Consider the following 21,833-nt stretch of genomic DNA (forward strand, 5'->3'; position numbering starts at 1 on the left):
AACATAGAAAGAGTGAGTTCAATGTAACACAGGTCAAAACTATACAATATTTAGTGGTCTTGACAATTTCCTGGAATACTATACAGCCATTTTCTTTAATTTTTAACTGGATGCTTGCATTTTAGACTCATGACACAGAAATTCCAACAATATTTTTACTCCCACAACAGCATTTGCTCTGTGCAAGTTTATATAATTATGGACTATTCTTCATAGGAAATGTGTGGCTAGTAAAGACCAGTATCAAAGCAGGTAACATGGAGTGTTAATACAACAGTGATTACAGCGAGGCACAGCAAAATTACACTATTTATAGAGCACAGTATTATAATAAATTTGTAGTTGTACCCCATAGAAGGGGATGTCAGAAAAATCAAGGACACCTCTATGCCAAACCAGTACTCTGGCATCTCTGTATAAGCTGGGTACAAGGAAGTTTACTTAAATATATCAAATTCCCATTCATATAAGGGGAATGATAAGACTTTGGAGGGCCAAAACTTCAAGTGGTGTAAACAATAGCTATGCCAATTTACCCCATCTAAAGCCCTGACCCAGATTGCCTGAAGCAAGCAAGATAGTAACAGGCTATCAGCTTCAAGGGGACTTCCCACAAGTACGTATACAGAAGTGGTCAATGCTGGCACAAGGCAAAGCAAAGGGGCAATTGTATGCTAGCTCCTTATGAACAAGAGAATTAGTGGGAACTGTCCCTGAGTCAGGGCAGTCAAAGATCTATACCATTTTGCACAGTGTTAAAACACAGAGTGAGGTGCACTAGCAGAACAATTTAGCAAATGCTGCACAGGTTATTTATTTATCTGTTCCCCCTTCACCTTTTTATGAGCAGGAAATTCACACTCTAATGTAGGAAAACAATTCCTAATTTCAGGTGCAGGATGTTCTGCTACTGCCACCATACAAAAGAAGTTGAGAACATACCCTTTATATTAGGTATTTGAGTGTAGTATCCTGAAGCAAAGCCTTAAAAGAAAAAGAACAAGAACTTTCCTGGACAGTTAATGTCAATCATGCAATAACTTGCTTCAGAACGTTTGCTGGGATGGTATCAATCCATAATGTTGGTGATAATAATATAACAAACAATAACACTGCACTGGAGAGATTAAATTGAAATTGTGAGATAGACTCAAAAGAAACTACAGGACGTGTGATACAAATTGCTTAATGATATTCATTGAATACGTACATGTAAACACCTGTATATGTTCTACGTACACAGGTGGGCATTCTTATGTCATGCATCAGTTCCACCAAAAATATTCAATTAGCTTAAATTAAAAAAAAAAAAAAAAAGATCCTGGCCTCACATGTGTTTATAAATTCTCTCAAGCTTCAATTGCAATAGCGAAGAGGTTTAATTTGCCTATAGGATAACTCGCCCCTATTGTTTAATCGGAATTGTTCCAGTTCTTCATCAGCTTCCCCTGCCAATTGCCAACACCTGCTAATTGGTCACTACTGGATAGTTCAGCATTATTTGCATCCCCTAGGAATGGTGAATTAACCAGAGTTTACTTTACTATCCTTTGTTTAGAAGCCCTTTTATCTGTGACATACGCGTGCATAATTAGAAACCCTGACTGCTAACTGTTACCTTCTGTTTTTGGAATGGCTATTTTAAAGGCAGAGTGTTTCATCTTTTTTCCAGAAAGGATGGCCTCTCTTTTGATAACAGGTATGGTCCATTAGGTAACAATAATTATATTTAATATGTTGCTAGCATTGAGACATAATACATCAACATCTCACTAGGGATGATTCAATCAATATTACTATCCTACAGGAAATCCAAGCACCAGCCTCTGCACCCAGGCCACACTCTAAGTAGACTCAATTAAGAGGCAATAGAATATATTGGCAGACCCTGTAGTTCTGCCAAGGGTCCATACCCACCCTTCCTATACATTAGTAAAGTACTCTGAAAATTTCTGCTATGGAGCACAGTATTGTTACATGCTATTTTTTCTCTTACTATTTGTTTAATATTTCCAGATTGACCATCTTGCTTTTAATGTTTCTAAAATTAATAGAAGGGAAATTTTTTGTTCACCCACTTTCTTTTCTGCGTACAATGGAGTAAGGTCAGGTCTCTGAAGAGTTAATTGGTGTTCTTTGATTGTCCTTTGGTGTAGTGTTCAGAAATATAGCAACCTTGATGGAAGTCATTCAGCATCAATCTTCATGAAGGAAAGAGATTTAGCAGAAGGGAGGAACCAGCTGCACTAGTAAAATGCCTGTTTCCTTGACTTAGTTGCCAGCAATGCAAAATGTGGGGTATTCACATTTACAGTTGTTAGGTAGAATGCAATTAAGGCCAGTACAAAAATCTTGCAAAGTTTTTCAGTGCTTTTTATTCCAGAGTTCCAGCAGACTCCAGATTATTTTGAAGTCAATCTGCAAGTAAATGGCTACTACATATTTCTTTAAGTGTCATTAAAATGCACTTAATATATTGGTTTAAATTTGGCTAGGTTTTTTCCTAGTGGATCATAGTAGGATAGATGCTCACTTTTTATATAAAAGTGTTCTAGGGCAGAACTTCTCTGTCATTGGGCTCAGATCTATCAAGCTGTTAGGCTTCGACTCCATGAGAAGCAAAATGTGGTTACAGAATTTCCTAACTTTGTTTTAAGGTATGCAAAATGAAATGCTTAAGGTTTCCATTCACACTCTGATTTACTTTCCATCATGATGTCAGCTTCCTTGCTTTCAAGCACCACAGAAAAATAGTCTTCCAAACATGATATGAAATTCAATTAAGATTAAGAACTGTAATAAGACTACAATGGAGCAGCTGATAAACACAGCAAAAGTAACACTGTGGTTCTCATGAGCAAAGGAACTCAGACTTGAAGCTAAAATATGTATTGTGTCATGGACACAAAATAGTTCAGGATTTAGAAAACTGTCAGTTCTTGATTCCTTAGTTTGTTGCCCTGGGCGGTCAGGCCAATGCTCAGGATCTCAATATTGCACTGTTAGACAGGAGTGCATGGTGTACAATTGCACATGCACACATAAAAATCAATTAAGCACACATACACTCACTAGGTGCATACACCCCTACTAGGCATACACACTCACACTAGTAACTCAGATACACACACGTTCAAAATAACCAGTCTAGGTTCATGCACAGTTGTCACCAGTTTAAGCCCATATATGCTACACATACCAAATTTAGACAGAATCAGTTACCAACACCTGCACATCCAATACACATACATGGATTACTAATTCATATACCACACACACACAATGATATCTATATATGTGTGTGTGTATTCCACCTACACATACACACAGGTGAGTTCCTAAGTTGGGTGTTGTGATATGTATGTATGCATGTATGTGCTTGGTGTACTTGGGATACCTGGGGAAAGGTTAAGGTAAGAAAGTAGAAGTGTGGGGAGTGAAAGTTGCTGTCAGTGAAAGTTACCAGGATTAGAACCGGTAGACTAGAGGGGCCTGAGCTGAAGAACTGAGGCTCCGGGCTAACTTTTGGTTAATTGATCTTAATTGATTAAAAGGCAATGCCCAGAGCCTGCAGAACAGGGAAGGATGCCGGCACAGAGGCTGGGACTGGAGCCAGAGCTATGGGGGAGCTGAAAAGGTAGGTAGGGAGAGGGAAAATGGGACTAAGGGAAAGTGTGGTTGTTAAAGAGGGGCTCTGGATGTGGGGAGCCAGAGGATGGCTCCAGGGCAGCGAGACAAGTTGCAGGGAGCAGCAGTAGGTGCTGGGAGCTGAAGAAAGGCTCTAGCTGCTGGAGAAAATTGCAGGACAGCCATGAGGAGCTGGGAAGCTACTGGGGTGCGGGGGGGAGGACTACAGAAGGTGCAAGGGAAGCCTGAAAACAGAGAGATGGACAGCAGAAAATCACAGGAAAAGCAGCAGGAGAGACTGAAAGGTGGCAGGGGCAGCGGAAAAGCAGAGAAAGGCAGCAGAAAGTCACAGGGAAAAGGCAGTAGGAGCGTGGGGAGCAGGGGCAAAACAGAAAATCACAGGAAAAGTGGCAGGAGAGACTGAAAGGCAGCAGGGGCAGCGAGAAAGCAGAGAAAGACAGCAGAAAGTCACAGGGAAAAGGCAGTAGGAATTGAGAGGAGATCGGGAAACTAGTGGAAAGGGGTGGGCCCTGGAGCTGAGAGAGAGAGAGAGAGAGAGAGAGAGAGAGAGAGAGAGAGAGAGAGAGAGAGAATGAGGCTGGAATTTAGGATAAGGAAGGGACTGGGATTCAGTAAAACATGACCCAGCTTGGGGTTGCAAATGACAGTGGTTTTATTGAACAGGGGAGATGGTGACACAATGTCTTATTGGTTCCCTTGCACACACATACAATGCCAGCAGGGGTTAGAGAGGCTTGGTGCAGGGGCTGAAGTCCACTGAGTCCAGGAGGAGAGAGAGAGATGGACAGAGAGAGAGAGAGAGAGAGAGTCCAAATTGTAGGAGGAGGTGTGCAGGTAATATCTACCTATTCAGGCTGGAAACGGGTCTTGTCCAGTAGGTGTTGTCCAGAGGGGGGTCTCTGGCAGGGCCTCTGGGTGGATAGGTGGTGTGGCATGATGCTGGTCCAGATGGAAAGGGCTTCCCACTGGGTCTGTCTTCACTGCCCCTCTTTATAGGGGCAGACCTTGTGTGACCCGAGTGACAGGAGGCATGCCCAGGCAAGGGTCAGCCCCTGGCGTACTGAGCATGTGTGCTCCATGCAGGGATGTGCAGTTTCGGGTGTTTGTAATAGTGGGGTACAATGGTAGAGTTGCTGGTTCTGCAGGGTTTTTTGTGTTGCAAATGCTGGGTTCTTGCCTCTGTTCCTGAGTGAGGTCCGTGGTTCCTGGATGAATCAATGTGAGGTGATGGCCCAGTCATTACAGGCCATTCAGTAGAGGCCTGCTACCATTGTATTTCAATCATTCCCAATCATTGTCATTTATCCGGGAACCAATTTACATGGGAGGGGTACATGACTCATACAGCTGCAACATGGGATGCCTGGGCAGAGGACACAAGATAGAGGCTTGACATATAAAATGGAAACTTGACATGACTTTAGTACACTTACAAACACAGGCCTAAACCATACAATATCCATATGAAACAATAAGAATCAATACAAAAAAATTATAATAATACAATATACAACAGTAAGAATCAATACAAACCTAATAATAATACAATATAAAACAGTGGATATCCAAAACCAAAAACTTGCTACCAAAATAAAAATGTTAAAGCTTATCCTAAGTCTGAGTTCACTTATACTTATCTATAGGGAATAGAGAGGGAGGGAAAGTCAGAACTGGTTGAGGAAAGGGAGGGAATGCATTATAAAATAAATTAAAAAAAAGAAAAACTGGGGGTTTTGCTACAAGTTTAAAGAGTTACAGATAATAAAAACAACCAAATATAGTGTATTTGTGCCTTTGGAAACACTAGATGTGTCTACACATGCATTAGATCCAGGAGCAGTTTACTCATGAGTAAACTACTTGCTAGTAAATGCTCCCGGGCAGGTGTCCACATGTGCAAGGAAGCAGGAGATATACTGCTAATGGCAGCAAACTGCTTGCACATCCTGGAGCCCTGTAATGGGCCCCTGCCATCACCAAAGCCCAGGGGCTGGCAGGGAGCACCAGGCCAGGAGACAGCTGTCCCCTGGCTGGGGCTGGGACAATGTCCCCCTGCCCAGGCAGCAGGGAGCTTCTGGCCCTGGCTCCCCAATCAGGGGCAGGGGACTTGGAAAGAGCTGCAGGAAGGAGCAGGTCCCAGCCCCCTGCCCTGATCCTCACTGCTAGCTGCCCCACTGGTAGATTGGGGCAGGGAGCTAGAACCTGCTCCTCCCCTGCAGTGCTTATCAAACCCTGTGCCTCAATCACCAATCAAGGCACGAGACTGGGACCTGCCCCTGGCCAAGACAGTTCCCAGCCCCTGCTCTATGATCACAGAGCAGGGGCTGGGAACAGGCTCCCCAGCCCCCAACAGCAGGGAGATCCCACTGCCAGTGACCATGGAGCTGGCACCGGGAGATAAGGATCTCCCAGCACCAGCTCTGCAACTGCAGATCTAGCACTGAGAGGTACGGATCTCCCAGCCCCTACTCCCTGATCGCAATCTTGGAATAGGGGTCTTGGAGCTCCCTGCTGCCAGGGCGGGGGGACATAGTCCCCACCCAGGCTTCAGTGGCAGAGCCCACCCCAGGAGCAGGCAGTTCCTGGGGGCAAAGAGTAATCTCCTGCCCTCTGGTCCCAGGAACAGATTTGCTCCTGGTCAGGAGTCTACATGAGTGCTACTGAGCAGTTAGTAATTGCAAGTAAATTTGCTAGTTGCATTTGCAAGTAGCAAATTTATTCATGATTAGTGAGGTTTACTGCTCAGTAAATGTGTGTGCATATAGATGCACATGCTTACTGCATCGTAAACTATGCTAGTGCTCAGTAAAGCATCTCATGTAGACACCCACTGATCATCATTTGCCAGTACCACAATGCTGAACAGCATGATTCTTGTCTATGTCCATCACATGATGCAAGAGTCTAGTGCACTCTCTCTTCCATAGCATCAAATTATTTTACTGTTTTGAGCTAAAAAAAACCTACAGGACTATTAGAAACATGCAGCTAATATTGTGAAATCTGCCTATGCACTGTAACACGGAGGGAATGGAATAACAAAGCAAGACAGAAAGAATTTAAAATAAAATACAGTACAATGAAAGGACAGCACACATGAAGGAAAAAATAACAGTTTATGCCTCATAAATATTTAATTTTGATTCACTTTTAATCTATAAGAAATAAAACTAAATAAAATATGCTAGATTATTACCATTGCTTTGAAGTGTTAACAAGACCTGAATAAATTATTGTGTGTGTATTTTAGCAAGTTGCCACATTAAGTGATATTATTTGTGATTTACTTTTAATGCAAGTGGCTTTCTTTTACATGGCTTATATAAATTTAAAAATACAAAAAAAAGTGTAATTTATTATATATGTTCAATCAATTCGCTCAGATCATGCTGTGAAAACTGAAGTCAATAATTAAATTAGATTATGTTTTTTATTTAAAACCATACACCGTGACTATCTTAAAGACTATTGATGGTGCACATGGTAAAAGGACCGTTTTTTTCTTTAGGAAAAAAGCCCCCCAAATAGTCAAAACATTTTACAGTAAAATAGTTTATGCCAGAAACCTTCACTAAAAGTACATTTTCACTTAATCACCAGTTAGCCTGTTACTATCTTGTTTACTTAAAGCAACCTGGGTCGGGGCCTTTGTCGGGGTAAATTTACAACATTTGAGGCTTTGGCCCTCCAAAGATTTATTGTTTACTACACCTCCTTATATTCATAGGTAGATCATATATTGCAAAGCATGGGACTGTATGTTATTATAAACAACTTCACAATACCCAAGTTCACTAAGGCTCTGATCCATTCAGCAGGTCTTTATCTTTAAAACGCATACATTGTTATACTGAAGTCCACAATATTTATGTTTAAGCAGTGGGTTTCAATCTTTTTTGGACTCAAAGCACCCCTCACTTGACTCACACCACCCCTCCATAATTTTTGTAAAATGACTGGCACCCAATTTCAAAAACTAATTTTATGGATTACATTGCTTACTACATTGCAGAGGGGGCTGGGCAGTGGGGGCTGGGGATCCATCAAGCAAGGACAAGCCTGAATCTATACTTATCTGCTTATCTCCTCACACCTCAAGACACCCTTCAAAGGATCTCATGGCACCCTGCTTAAGAGCCACCTTGGTTAAGCATAAGCTAAATGCTTTGCTGAATCATAGCCTAATGGGAGAAACTCATCTGGTGCGGAGATCTTGTGATGGCCCCCTGCAACAATGAGGTTCCACAAAAATCTGCAGCATTAGATTTACATCCGGTTCTTAACTGTTGTTAGCTAATTATTTTCCCTATTCTTGGCTTGGGTGGGGAGGGAGGGTAATTTAATTCTGCTTACTTTTGCTTTGGGGGTTTCTGTTTGTTTGTTTCTTTCTTTCTTTCTTTCAAACATCCAGTTTTGTTAGTCAATCATTTCTGCCCATCTCATCATTGTCAATAATCCCTCAATTTGAGGATGAACTCTGCCATAGCTCATTGATGAGCCCTAAGGTGACTTAAGAGTCCAATCCTAGAGCCACAGACCCATTTGCAGAATTTGCAGGTCTTTCTGCAGGGGAGAGTAGGCTGCAGGCTGGGATTCTTCTCCTTTCTCTCCTCTGCTCTCTCTTATCTTCTTCAAGGGCAAGATGCTTTGCCTTGAAATGAGCTGCCACTTGGCTGAGGTTGCAGTACCATTGGGGTTGGCTGGCAGCCAACTTGATCAGCATCTGGTTTCTTGAGGTATGCCTTCAATGTGTCCTCGTATCATTTCCCCTAGCCACCATGAGATCTCAGGTCTGTAATCTGCCCGTGTATTTCACCCCAATTTCAACAATTCACTCAAGCCCTCTCTCCTACTCAGAATAAAGTCATTCTGACAGAAACATACTCTGTTTCTGTCTCTACCTGCCATTTCAACTGCTTCTCTCTCTTCAGTCTTCCCCGCATTTCAGATCTCTAACTAATTTCAGTGTCTTTTTATTTCCTTTTTTTTTTCTTGTATATAAAACTCACAAAATCAAATGCACCAAAAGAGGTAAGGTTTTCATGAAAGTTATCTATCTAAAAATAATGTCAAGGATTCAAAATAATCTGCTGGCATGTTCGTAAGCAGCACAATGATTAAAACATGGCTAAAGAAAAAAAAGCAACAACTTTTTCTGGGCAGACCGTGTTGAAGAATTAAATACAAAACCTTTAAGATGCAGAGTAAATTACTATGGAGTAGAAAGCAGGCCAGTGTAGCACCTTATAAGCTAACTCTCATTCTAATTAGTCTATACGCGCACCTATACATGTGCCTGATGCCTGTTCTGACATGTGTTGGAGCAGACTCAATTAATCGAGTCTGCTGGAGAATGCTATTGCATCAATGTCACATGTATTTAGCATCCCCACACTTCAAAATGGCAGCAGGGACTCTTTAGTTAATGAGCTTTAGTTAAAGTGCCACTGCCGCAATTTTGAAGTGCAGGACGCTGAATACAGGAAATACTGTGGGCACTTTAATTAGAGCAGCTCTCAAGACCCACTCTAATTAAAGCACCTTCCCCCAGCCATGGAACATGTGTAAAAACACTGTATGGTGCCACAGTGCCCTGCCTTCCACCTAACACAGCTAACTACCTCTCTACTATGATGTAATTTGCCTTTGATTTTACTGTCATAAGGGAGAAGCAAAGGTTTTTTAGGGGTGTGATATCTTTTATGTGACCAACTCTATAGCAGGAAGAGATGTTAGACAAGCTGCCTATAATAAGGAGCACACACACAACCAGTTCTCCCGAGTGAACTGCCAGCAGTAGGTGCTATTATAGCACCTGGCCACTAGAGGTGTCTGTAGGCGTGTTGGGAGGCTGCTGCAACACACTGTAATTACTGTTTATGATGTGTCGGAGCAGATTCAATTAATCAAGTTCCAGCAGCCTCCCACATCTTGTGTATCAGCGTCCCCGCACTTCAAAATAGTGGCAGTGGCACTTTAACTAAAGCTCATCAAATGAGCTTTTCTTCAAGAGCTCCCACCGACATTTTGAAGCGCAGAGATGCTGTGATGCTTTAATTAAAGCACCCCTTCCCCATCCCCGGAGCATGTGTAAAAGTGCCCTAGATGGGAGTTTGCTTTGAGGGGATTGAAATGAACTTTGGGAGCAGACACATGACCCATACACCAGTGTAACTTATGTTGTTATAAAGTTACTCCTCATGCTCTGAGGGACAACTTTACCCAAAATGGAATGACTTATATTAATACAAGACTGTGCATTGAACATCGACTCCATTTTTACTAGAAATTAGTTTACTTCATAGAAAGTAGTTCATACATCCACACCATTAGTTCAAGAAATGGATCTCAGTGTGAACTGTTGATGTTAGGACCTGTTCTGAAAAGCATTCATGCTCTGCTCTTGCAAGAGCCTGGACCTTAGCCTCATTGATGTCCTACCATACCAGGAAGTTCCTGCTGCATCATCCAGACTGCCTCCTAGATGCCACACTTCTGGGACACACTGTATTTCCACGACTTACTTAAAGTCACACAATCAGCCATGATTCTAGATAAAAGCTTTTATTTTCTACATTCTGCCTTCCAAAAACAAGATACATTTTTTATTCAGAGCTGTGTGATATGTGGAAAATATGGTAATTGCTTGAAGAACAGATTACAATTTCAGGGAGCAACAAAGAGGTGATTAGCCATGTTAGTTTGAAGTTAGGTAGAAGGTAGGTAGGATGGTATTTTAAAGACTAACTGGTCCATAAACCTGACAAAATAGGTTTGGCCTCCAAAAGCTCACGCCTCTCTGAATCGGTTAAATCTCTAACATACTATCCTCCCCTACCTTTTCTTAAAGAGGGCCTCAACAATTAAGCACACACATGAAACCCAGATCGGAATTTGGTCCTAGAATCACTTACACAGATGCATTTAGACCTGTGGTGCTTAATCTTTTGGCTCATGGAGTAAATCCATCCTGGCACAGGGCCAGTCTGCATGATGGATTGGGTCCTGCAACAGGGGCCAAAGCCCCTGTCAGTTGAAGAGGGGAAGAGAGCCACTGGTTGCTGCAGCAAGCACCTGCAGCTTCCACAGCAGAGGAGGGCAAGGCCATCAGCCTCAAGTGGAAACCCCTGAATGTGGCTGGGGAGCCCCATGGCAGGATGGGGTGTGCTTCAGGGCACATAAACCCAGGGTCTCAGGCTGAGTGCATAGTCTGCTCCTGCACGTGCAAGGAGAACAGCTCCCAGGACAAAAGGGCTGCTGGAAACAAGACAGGCAGGCAGTGCCAGCTTTAAGGGTAGGTGACACGGGAAGCTGCCCAGGGTGCCGTGACCCAGGGGGCATGACACACAGCAATGCTCTGTCTCTGCCCCACCCAGCTGATCCCTGCTTCAGGCAGGAAGAGCAGTGCCTAGTCCAGCCTCCTCCCTGCTTCCAGCTGCTGCATAGGAGGAGCTGGGCCAGGCATATGCAAGTGGGGGGGCACTTGCTTCTGCAAGGCAGCAGTGGTTCCTGATGCATGGCGCAGCATGCCACTCTGCCTCCCTGCCAGACTGCACCCCATACCCCTGCCTGCCTGCCTCTGCCTGCAGCAATGCCACTGACTTGTGGTGGGGGGCACCAAAATACAAGTTCACCCAGGGCACCATTTTCCCCAAGGCCAGCTCTGCAGGCAGGCACCCAAGCCACCCCAAGGGGCTGGGATGAAAGGGCTCCAAGGGAGGTATGGCCTGTGGGCCACATTAAGCGTCAGCATGGGAGAGTTTTTGTTTTGAAGCAGCTTGCTTGTGTTTACATTCTGTTTTAAACTTGATGCTAGAGGACTGGATTGTGGCTGTCGGGGAGGTGTGGAGCCCTGGTAGGACACTCAGCATCATGCAGCCTAGCCTGGGTCAGAAACCAGAGGTCTGAGGACTGGGGCAGTGAAGGCAGCCCAGCCTGGGGTCAGGGACCCTGGGAGCTGAGGGCTGGCCCCGAGCACACAAGGCAGTGTCCAGGGGACCAGAGGGCACAAGTGCAGGGCAAGGCTGGGACTGACAAGCCAGGCCAGTGCAAGTGGGCCCAGGTATAGGAGTCTGCAGCTAGAGTAATCAGTGAGCCAAGGCCAAGAGGGCTGGAGCCCATACAAACCAGTATGAGAAAATCTGCAGCCATCCGTGAGGTATGGACATGGCTATAGAGGCAGAAGGAGGCCACAAATATAGCCTCTAAGACAACTGGTGCCCTAAGGCACCCAAGGGGCAAGAATGGGGCCAGTCAGGTACAAGAGATACCAGCCAGAAAAGTATAAGGGCTCACTTTGGGACCCTGGGGCAGCCTTCCTTAACATCAAAATAGTACTGTCAAGGAATAGCATACAAGGAAAAGGGAGGGTCCTCTGAGGAGGTACAGTAGGGAGGCAGAAGCCACATATCCACCAGGGGGTGTCATGATTGCCCCGGGGCATGGTCCTGCTGCAGGTCTTGTGTCAGGATTGGGCCCTGTGGTCCCCCATCCAACCCTGTGCACCAGGATTGGGCCCCACATGTCGGGATCAGGCCCTGGGGCCCTGTGCGGTCCTGCATGCCTAATCTAGCATGCAAGGCCATACTACTGGACCAACCGGTCCCCCATGGGTCTAGAAACTAAGCAGCAGGGGCGTGGTAGCACTGTTCCCCTGCTGCCAAATTTTTGGACCTTTGGGGAGCCCCATGGGCCAGGTGACATGATGCCAGAGCCTGTATCTGGCCTGCTAGCTGGCAGTTGAGCACCCTTGGTTTAGACAAACGGTTTTGGTGGAAAAAAAGAATATGTAAAACCAAGCAGTGCTTCAAAAACTACTAAAGAAAGAACCTGTAGGTTATAACCAGGGATCCTAGAATTCTGCAGGGGAAAAAGCAGAAAATTTCTATTTAAAAAACTCAAAAATCTGTGTTTTTCTGTGACCTACTAAACGCACAGCAGCGTCCCATAGCAAGCAATGTTATTTCTGTTCTCTTTTTATTTTTTCCAGTGTATGCCTCTCAGCCAATCAGCAGCATGCCCAATGATTTTGTTTACAGAAGACCAAATGCTAAACAGTGGGGAGCCATGAGCACGATCAGAAGGCAGGAGAACAGGCCTTATGACAAGAGGCTGTGAGCCATGGGACTCTTCAGCCTAGAAAAGTGCAGGCTCAGGGGTGACCTGGTGGCAGCCTAAGTGCATAAGGGGTGTGTATCAGGATCTGAGGGAATTACTGTTCATCAGAGCACCCCAAGGGATGGCAAGGTCCAAAAGTCACAAACTCCTCCAAGACTGTTTTAGGCTGGACATAAGGAAAAACTTCTTTACTGTCCGAGTCCCCAAGACCTGGAATAGACTCCCCCCAGAAGTGGTGCAAGCACCTATTCTGGACTCTGTTAAGAACTGTTTCGATGCTTATTTTGCTAGGATCCTTTGACCATAGCTGACATCCTGCCCTAGACCCGATGATCTTCTGAGGTCCCTTCCAGCTCTAAAGTCTATGAAATCTTTTAAACAAATAAATACTATGTTTTACAAACTGCTCTACTTTGAAAATTGATCATTTTGGGAAGCTAGGACTGCCCTTGAGTTACAAAGCCTAATGGAAAACTCTTGAGCCATGCAGAGGCTCTTTGTCCTCTTTCCACACATCTATTTAGCCATTTAGTTCTCCAACAGACCCACAGCGCAGTGATTCTCAACCAGGTCCTGTGGCACCCTGAGATGCCACAAGCTCTGCAGAAAGGCGTCGCAGCACCTAGCCCCTGTGAGAGGCAGCAAGTGCTGGCTTCTCCACATGCCCGTGCCTGCTCCAGCATCCTGGCAGCACTCCCCATGGCCCCTCCCAAGAGATGTGGGAGCATGGGAAGAGCAGGGGAAGGGCAGTCCCCACCCCATGACAGCTCCCAAGCAGGCCACCCACCATGTTCTGAGCAGCATGGTCTGCCATGGACAGGTAGATGTAGGGCAGCAGTTTTTCAGCCTGGCTCTTATGCTCCTGGGCTTCAGGGAATGGTGGCTCCAGACTGGTGTTCAAGGCCCCAGAGGAATGCCCATGGTGAGCAGAGGCTGTGCTCAACCCTCAAGGCACAGACCGGGGGCCCAGAGGGGACAGACAGAAAGAAGAGCAGAACTCTGCCCCCACCGCCTTTCCCTGGCACTAGCCTCTGCACCTCCAGCAACCTGCTTTCGCCTCATGCAGGGACAGCTGCCCTCTTTAGAGGTCTAATGTTTCTGAGAACAGTGCTGAATAAACATCATCATCTCCAACATCTGGGGCACTAAGTATTGTCACTAACAAAATTTAGAGTTTGGACAGTGATTTATGGATCCATTCATTCTCTTCTGAATTCTGTTGAAAAAAAGAAAAAAGAATGGAAAAGAACCAAGCAGAATCACCCCAAAACAACCAAAAATTTGCAAATTTTCACCTAGTTGCTTTTAAATAATTTTGTCTGGAAAATAAAAGATATCAACTGGATATCGGCTTTTTATCCCACAAAGGTATCCTTATCTTCCCTACCTCTTTCCTTACTTTCCAGAATGCCCATTGAGTAGTTCTCAGTACTCTTAGCATCATGTTGCGCCTCTCAGTCATTACTACCTTCTGCAATAGAAGTGTTATGCATGTTAAGGCAGTGCCCACTGTGCACTAGATGCTTTTCCCAACAGAGTAACTGTTCTTGCCCATAAGAGTGTTTGCTTTTGAAACAAGCTATTAATACTTCCACCCAGGGAATAAACATAAACTGTGGCCTAAGCAGTTTTCAGATATTTTTCAAATTCTGACATGTGGCTTTGATTAAGACAATATTCAAATTATATAGGGTCCTCTCCCAGCAGCAAAAATCAGACCCTAGACAGAGACACGAGAATTTGGCTTCAGTTTTTTACCCATGTCTGATTTAAATACTATTGCAGCTTGAAAGCTACAGAACGCACACAAGTTGTTCTGGGCCTGACATGATCTCGAAGCAATCCTTCCAATGAATATGCCAGTGAGAATACCAGTGATATAGTGCTGGATTAACAGCTTTAATTTCTCCTTTGCTGCATGAACTTTTAAAAAAACCAAGACCTGCTGTCCAGATAACAAAAAACTGATGATTTTACACACAGACCTATCAAATGCTCTGATTGCTTCATTGCTTAAATACAACTACAGTAATTCATTCAAATTTGTGTAAGACAGAAAATCTTAAAAAGGTTCCATTGGGGGAGTATTGGGGAATTCACTGTTCTACATAAAGACAACTGATTTGCATACCACTCATTTGCATAGCATGGCTTATTTACTTCATGGTCACTCCCACTTAGGTCCACTATTCCACAAGATAATCAATTCATGACAGCACTGCATTGGAAAGTGGAGGTACATATTTCAGGGAGAGATTTAAAAAATTACAGCCAAAACTGAGTGTTTAAGGTATTAACCTCTTTGGATATAAAAATTCACCAGTTAGCTTTCACCAGTCTGATCTCATCATGTATTTGCTGGTTACAATCACAAGAACAATGACTTTGTGGATGCATGTACCTTTATGAAGACACAACATGTTGAATATTAAATCATTATTTATTTAATATGCCTTCATTCCTTTCTTCTATATCCAATCAGGGGAATTCCCTAATTGTTTTTTAAGTTTAATTCTGAACAAACCTTAAATAATAAATCTTGTGATTAGCAGGTAGTAGAAGGAGCCTTTAGATTTGACAGTTAAAGAAGAGATGTTTTCCTGACAGCTTCCACCTGAAAAATGTACGCTTTTATGCTGCGGTGGAGAATTTCAACAATTTGCACTAAAAACTAAAAGTCAGATGATCCCTTCTTATACACCAGTTTTACATTGCTTTATCACCATTTGGCTACTCCTGATTTTCAATAGTGTAAGCAGAGAATCAGACTCCAGCCCTCAGACAAAATGACAGGGATTTTTTTTTTATTTGTGCTGTAATCTTTATACCTTATAAAGTGGTCTCTTACTATTAAAGGCAAGCTGTTTTTCCTGATTTGTCCTGCTTCTACCAAATATCTTCTCAGCTGCAGTAAAAGAAATGCCTGCTCAGTCACAAGAGAATATTTTGCAGTAGTTGATGTGCACAAAGTTTTACTACTGAGCTTAGAGGCAGTTTGCACACCACGCAAATATGTAGTCTACTGGGTCGCTGAACTGTAATAAAAGACTCCATTAAGTGAAACATTTGATAGAGATGCTTGGCTCATTGGGTCGGTGGTTATAGTCATAAGGAACTCCTTGTGAGGCTAATAGATAAAAAATGAGCTATTTTGATTTTCAAGACCAGCCTCTCTTTTTAAAGAGGGATAGTAAGTAATACACATAATAACTTCTAACACTGTTAAGGAGAGTACATAGTGCCACCATACAAGGTATTGTAATATTTAGGCCAGTAACAAAGAAACTCAATGAGCACTGTTGTCATCACTGAATTCACTAAAATAAAACTATATGACTAACCTCTGCTATTGTGGTAATTGCTTTTCAAAAACTATCCCACTACAACTCTTAGAGGTGGCTATAAGGCTAGACAAATCCATATTAGTTGCATATTAATTTTTTCCCAAAATTAGGTTCTATATCCCAAATGTAAGTTACCAAGGATCTGTACTCCCACACTTCCCACTGTCCTTCTAAGCAACCATTCCTGATCCCATGTACACAGAAAATCTAAAGCCCATCATGAGACTAAACTTCAACCTAAGCAATACAATTTTGGCTTGTTATTTAGGCTTGGTAGATCATAATTCTGACATGAGACAGAGGAACGCATCAAGAGCAAAGGACTTGGTACAAGGTAGACAATGAACAAGCCATTACACCACTGCTTTTGTCACCGTACAACACAACTATTTGTTAAGTATTGCATTATTGTATGAACTGACCCAAAATGAGCAGGCACACAGAACAGCTAATAGGATATGTTTTTTCTTCTGTTCAGGAGGAACTGTTCATCCTACTTCCTCATCTCCCACAGTACTCTCCTTTCCAGATGAAACCAGCATTTGCAGTATTTGAAAAAGCCCCTAACTTTTCTTCTTTCACTTAAAGCAACCTTGGAACAGTTACCAGCTAACAATGAGGCTGTGATGTAATTCAGAGACTTGGGACAGCAAAGAGTCACACCATATGAAAAACTTTTAGGCAGGATCAGTCAGCTGTTTAGAAACACTAAAAAGTCTGAAAATATAGATAGAAAGCAAGCATATATTGTTTTACAACAGAAGAACAGGTGTGTTTAACAAAACTGTAACTAAATCCAGCCTGAAGCTGGGAGAAGACAGAGAAGCTTGAAACAAGTCATTCAGTTGGTACATTTTTTCTTCCTTTTACTTTGATAAAAAGAAGCCTACACTGGAAAGACAAAGGTACTAAAATCGTGTACCTCCAGTACTGGGCTTTCTAGTTCAATTCAACTAGAGGTCGAAACTATCCGCTCCTTCCTTCTGTACTTGGGTAATCAAGAAAAATACACAAGTGCTTCAAGGCACAGCTCAAGCTCAAAAGGATTCAGGAAGGGAATTTGTAAGAATTTGTCTAAAATATAAGACATTTGGCATTTCAAACACATTGGTATGAAGGAGATGGAATTCTGATCCAGATAATAAGGAAGGCAGTGGAGTAAAGCATTAAAGGGAGTGAAGCTCTTAAATCTCAGAAGTATTTTTGTAGCAGCAGGTGATCTTTAGTAAGCAGCACTCTTGGGGATGGTGGACTCTGAAACTTAGGGCAAGATCAGACTAACCTTGCAGAAGAAGAAACATTAATGATGGAGAAGCAATGCCTAATTTCAAATACAGTAGTGAACGTTTTCAATAACCACAGACTGCTGAGGTTCAGAACATTATTCTCTTTGTGCCAGAAAAGTGAAAAAAGAATGGCAAGAGTATTGTACAGAAATTTGTTCATTGTGAATGAAGCAGTGAATACTTATGCCTACTTTAACAGAGCCCTGGCATGCTTGAGGCCCACAGCTGCTAGCACAGTATTAAATAATGTGGCTTTCTAAAGATAGGGCAGGCATCTAAGAGTGGGCAGTAGCATCAAACCCCTGTGCTTCTGTTTATTTTGGACAGCATTGCCAGTTTATCTAGACTCACTGTGATTTTTCATGGTTTGTTGCCTAAATTTCTACGCATGCCCCTACGTCAAAATTTCTAATTATTTGAAAGGTGGAAAACAGTCACAAAATGCAAAAGACTTTTCTCACAACCCATTTACCCTTAGCTCCAAGTCCAATGTCACATCACTAAACTGCCATTAAAATAATTGCCGGTAATGGAAAGTTATAAGTGGCTTCCCACTCAAAGACACATCTACTACTGCAAGATAGGGGACAGTGCTTTAAAAGAACAAGTCATTGTTTCATAAACATTTTATTTGCTATTTATGATATGTACATTCTATAAATAATGCAATTCATGACACAGTTTAGAGGGGAAAAAAAGCACGTATTATATTTAGAAAAGTGTGAGGGCTAGTGCTCTCATCCTAGCCCATCATCAAATATGAATGGCTTTTTAAATCCCTTTTCCACACAAATATCTCAGAAGAAATAGGATCAGTTGGTGGAAGGAAATTGTTATTATGTCTAGTTTATACCCCAAGGAGACACCAAGTTCCCCTGTAATGCAGACTTGCAGTCTCAGTCCCAGCAGCAGTCACTTGATATCAGAAGTAGTCAAGCTCTGAAATGAAAATGACACACTTACAGCAGCAATACCTCCTAAGCAGGCATGTAGTGATCAAAGAGAATGGTGAAGTAGCATCTGTTAGGTCTGAAAACTGCTTCTTGTCACAAAATGTGCCAAACTGTCAAACAGTCTGTGACCTATCACAGCTACCACTTGTTACACAGCCATCCTCTATGAGTTGCTGTCAAAACCAGCAAGGCTCTCATGAACTATCACGTAAGAAAAGACTATTGGCAGAGCGGATTTTTATTTTGTTTATACTTCCATATCAATAAGGAAAACATGACCTAAGAAAACAAAAACAGCTTTCACCTCTACCCCCCCACACAAGCAATAGTTTTCCTTGTGTTTCAAAATTCCACCAAATAGAATTATTGCTTCCTGAAAAGGGCTTAGCCATATTTCCTACTATCAAGAAATAAAACTAAGTTTTCCATTCCTAAATGTGCAAGGAAAGGAAATCAACCATGAGCATTGTATAATAGTGGTCAACTGATTTGGTCCAAATACTGCAAGACATCAATCAGACTGCCTTGGCATGGAAGCTTTTGCATGGTCAGGGCAACAGCAAGCAAGATTTTCGGAAAAATGTAGGCAATCCTTAAGCCCCACAGTTAACACCTGTGCATTTATGTGTGTTCAGAAATGTGTTTCTGAAGGTGGTAAAAATTGTAACATGAGCTTGAAGGTTCCTTGAATAAGTCATGGTGCAGTGCATGGGTGGTTCAATCCGCCGTGCATCAGTCCATGCATATAGAGCTCATCTGAGATTTGAACCATAGTAGACCTCAGTTCAAGGCCAAGGTACTTTCCAGCAGAGGAAGTATGTACCACTGATGATAGTGCGTTGCAAGTCCCCCTTCTGTGCCAATCCAGAATATAAATGCAGTTCCATTGTAATGCAGAGAGCTTTAACTTGTCAACTGTACCAACCCCAACTTTTAACTTTGGAGGTGTGCACTTCAGTCTCAGTGTGTCAGTTAAGGGGCAGCAATGGCTACTTTATGGTCAGGATTCACTGCGTGTCTCAGAGATCAATAATCGGGCATCTCACCAGTATGAGGCAAGGAAATTTATTAAAATTCCCTACCCGCAACCTAGGTTCCTACTGGAAAACAGCAGTAAAATTAAAACTTCTACAAATACACAAGAGTAGCATCCACAGGCCTGCGGACAGTGAATCAGCTACAAGAATTTTTATAAGCAGTTTAAAACTTCATTTTACTATAACTGGAACTTAATTCTTCAAACCTCAGTTATCCAAAAACCTGTACAATCCATAGCAAAACATAGCTGCTCTTCCATGAAAAATCCTTTGATAGGCCTTCAGCTTGATGGTTCACATTTATTTTGCATAATCCATAACATTTTGATAAGTGAGGTTAGATGGAACACACAAACTTAATAAAATAAAAAAAAATAAACAAGGACTAGTTTCTCTTGTCAGCTCTGGTCATTTGACACTATAAAACCACTAATGGAACAAAATAGCTTTGCTGAATACAGCCAGTAGAGAATTCCCTCTACACACTGAAGTCCTTCAGGGGCTTGACCACTGCTGTGCCAACCACTACAACCAGTCCTCCCCCAGGGGACAGAGGGGCAATAGGAAGGGGAATGCAACAAAATGGAATTCTACTGTATTAGATCCTCTTAATACTACTGAACAAAATACCAGTGCTTCGGATAACATCACTTATAAATATTTCCAGGGATAGATCTCCAAGTAGTGGCAGGGCCTGCCTTAGTTCCCCCAAAACCTAGAGAGTGGACATATGTCTGCTCATTCTACTGATTACAAGTCTCTGTTCTCTTTTCCTCCTGTCATAAAAGCTTTTTACCCTTATTGTATCTTTCTCCAGGTCTCTCTCGGTATTGTCTAATACTGTCAGCTAACTCCTCACCCCACCTTGACATATATTCTACAAAGCTCTGTCTTGCCAGTCTTCCAGGTCTCTAATCTCTACCCTCAGCTTAACCTCACCCAAGGATGGAGGCAGATCCCACAACCACCTAGAGCTGTAACGAACCAGCCACTCATCCAGCCATAAGCTTTGCTCAGTCATAATTTTATAAAAGAAAAAGTGTTGCAAGTGGCCACAGTTAAAACCAATATTGATAAGGATACCGCTTTGATTTTCCAAGCCGCAGCATCCATGGAAACAAGATGCTGTAAGACACTGCTCATTTCTTTTGACTTGGAAAAAATGTAACCTATGCACATACCACACTGCATTCTGATGAAATGTCCTCCAAAAGTAATTCTAATTACAAAATTTCTTAGTAAAGGAAGTGATTTTATTATCCATGATCTTGCAACAAAAAGTTGGTAATTTCTGGGTTTGAAGGATTAACTTAGTATATGATAGGTTACTTGCTACTAGCTGGAGATTCCTTCTCTAATTTTTGAAAATCTAGGCCACATGCAAGATACTTCCAGGGCAATGGCACTTTTGATGCAGCTGTCTCATATAACAAGTTTGATTTTATATGCACACTCCAGCACATAGATTTAAAGACTGTAAGACCGAAAGGGACTTCAGAGCATCATCAGGTCCAGCCCCCCTGCACAAAGCAGGAAAGATAACTGGGGGTCAAGTGACCCCAGCAAGGTGACTGTCTAGTCTCTTCTTGAAGATTTCCAGGATAGGCGATTGCACCACCTCTGGAGGGAGCTTCCATAGTCTGGACACCCTGACTGTGAAGAAGCTTTTCCTAATGCTGAGCCTGAATCAATCTTCCAGGAGTTCATAGCCATTACTCCTGGTTTTTCCCTCAGGTGCCCTGGTGAACAGTTGCTCACCTAGCCCTTGATGTACTCCCTTAGTGTAGTGGTAAGCTGCTACCAGGTCCCCTCTCAGCCATCTTTTCCTCAGGCTGAAGAATCCCAGAGTCCCTTAGCCTTTCCTCACATGGCTTACCTTTTAAGACTCTGATCATATGGGTGGCTCTTCTTTGGATTCTCTCAAGCTTGTCCACGTCCTTGCTAAAGTGTGGTGCCCAGAACTGGATGCAATACTCCCACTGCTTTCTCACCAGTGCTAAACAGAGTGGAAGAATCACCTCCTTGGCTTTGCTGGAGATGCATCAGTTAATGCAAGCCAGAGTATTATTTGCCCTACTGGCTACAGCATCGCATTGCTGGATCATGTTCGTACTGTGGTCTATTATTACCCCTTTAGCTCAAAGACCAGGATTCTGCTGCCAAGAAGTAAGAGTACTGAGACCTTGAAAATGTACTACTGTAGAGTCTCCCTTACTCACCTTTGGCTTTTTCCCCCCTCATTTTGCTCCCTCCCTTCCCTGCTCTACCTTTTATTTTCTAATTTCCACCTATTTACATTCTCACTGACGTCCTGTCACACTTTTGGCTTCTCTCATTCCTTGGAGTCTCAGAACACCAGAGACTCCCTATGCCTGAAGAAGAGTGATTGCACCCAAAAGCTTGCAAAAAAACTTTTTTTCCAACTACTCAGTTGGTGTAATAAAAGCT

This window comes from Alligator mississippiensis, chromosome 5 (assembly GCF_030867095.1).
Source record: "Alligator mississippiensis isolate rAllMis1 chromosome 5, rAllMis1, whole genome shotgun sequence".
NCBI lineage: Eukaryota > Metazoa > Chordata > Crocodylia > Alligatoridae > Alligator > Alligator mississippiensis.